Source organism: Solanum pennellii, chromosome 1 (genome assembly GCF_001406875.1).
Source record: "Solanum pennellii chromosome 1, SPENNV200".
In the NCBI taxonomy this organism is placed as follows: Eukaryota; Viridiplantae; Streptophyta; class Magnoliopsida; order Solanales; family Solanaceae; genus Solanum; species Solanum pennellii.
The window spans coordinates 96,397,927-96,399,977 of NC_028637.1; positions in this window are offsets into that span (position 1 = coordinate 96,397,927).

The window sequence follows — 2,051 nt, forward strand, 5'->3', positions numbered from 1 at the left end:
AAAACAAATATTAATTAAAGATATAAATTAATTTGGAAGATGAAACACATACATGTATCTATTCAAAGGGATAACTCTTATTTTTAATATTTAATTAATTATTTATTTAATAACATTTGAATTTGGCATAAGGTTAAAATTGTAATTCAACTTTTCTACTTTGGAGCTTCACACTTATAATAATATATGATTTTGAATTATCAATTATAAATTATAGTATTTTTTACGTAATTTTCTCTTTGTCGAAAATTTAAAAAATTTCATATGAAAATTCTCTATTAAATTTAAATTTTTTGACTCTTAAAAATTAAAACATATAACGTAAATAGAGACGGGAGGGATTACTCTCTAATGAAGGATCCTTTTGCTTTTTTGCTTTTCAGTCCATGTTTTTGTTTTTTTCTTAATTTATAATAGTATAGTATTAGATAAGGTGATAAAATAAAATCTAAAGAGCTTCTTTTAAGAATTGAACGTTAATAATTAATTCAAATCTTGATTTATTAAAGGTAAATTTTAACTCTATGCGATCATCATAAATTATCAACACACAATCATCATTATCGACCACTTTCATTCCAATAACGATCACTATGAACCACCAATCACCAATAAGCTAACACCGAAATGTGTGCATGCCACTCACTAGGACTCTGCATCAAATGATTTTGAATTTGTGAATCAGCTTTTGTTAGTCAATTAAATAGTTTAAATTTAAGATAAAACAAGATTTGGCTCACAACATGATGATTAGTACAAATTGTGAAAATGAATTAAATTAGTAAAACTTTAGAAAAAGGTTTGTTTGTTTAACGGAAAATGAGTATGACAGCTCAACTGACCTGACCCCTCACTTGTTTCTCTTTTTATTGCTACATTTATCCAGAAACATCTAGCCTAATGGTGCTCTTTAAACTTTATCACACACAAAACTAAAGAGAAAAAAAGCAAAAAATAATAATTAAAAAAAAAATGGACCAAAGAGACAAATATACTTGAGTATGAAAAGAAGAACTTTACCTAAAATTAAACTTCACTCCCTAATTTCCATTCTTTCTTTTTCTTCATGTCCTTTTCTTTTTTACATAATTTACACTTTACTCCACCCTTTGATTTCCTTGTTTTAACAGCTAAGCATTTACTTTACATAGTGTTTCAACTCAGAGATTTTTTTTTCCATATTGCTTTAAAACTGAATTTAGCAAAACATTGATTCTTCAAGTAATTATGTTTCTTGTTCCTATTTATGTCCTCATTGGAGTTAAAATAATAATAATTCATTTACAGAAATTAGATTGAAATACTAAAATAACAATCACTGTTTTTACTTACTTGACTAGAGAATTATATAAATCGCTTGGTAGTTTGATTTAAAGTAAATTTATATTTTTTATAGATAAATTTGAGGGGAAAAGGACAAATATCCCTCCGAATTATCGTAAATGTTACCCTATGTCATACTTTTGGGACATTGATGTTCCTGCCGTTCAAAAACTAAAATCATATATACTCTTTATACTGAAGGACATACATTTGTCATAATCTTATCCATCGATCTGACATTTGTTGACGGATATCATTTGCGCCACGTGTCCCTATTTAGTCTTTCGTTAGATTGAAGGACATATATGTTTTATTTTTGGACAACGAAGCACCAATGTCCTAAAAGTATGACGAACGATACCTGTATATCATTTACAATAGTTTGGAAATATATTATCCCTTTCCCCTAAATTTGAGTGTGATAATAATATAATTATTTGTTATTTTGTTGCTCACCAATAAATTGCTATCAACAATTGGCAAATAAACCTTGCTTTGCTAATACAAAGAATTCAAATTATGAGTTTTCTTTTCAAAAAGTAATACAATTGATAAACATGGAATGATATATATAGGCACAGGCTTAATTTTTTGAATTGATTCCAAAATTGTCAATTTCTCATGAATTGGATACTTGGTTGACAATATTGGAAACCTCAAGGGTCACAAATGAAAAAGTAAAAAACAATATTTGTCAGCAAGGGAAATTCCCTCTATAAAAAGAATCA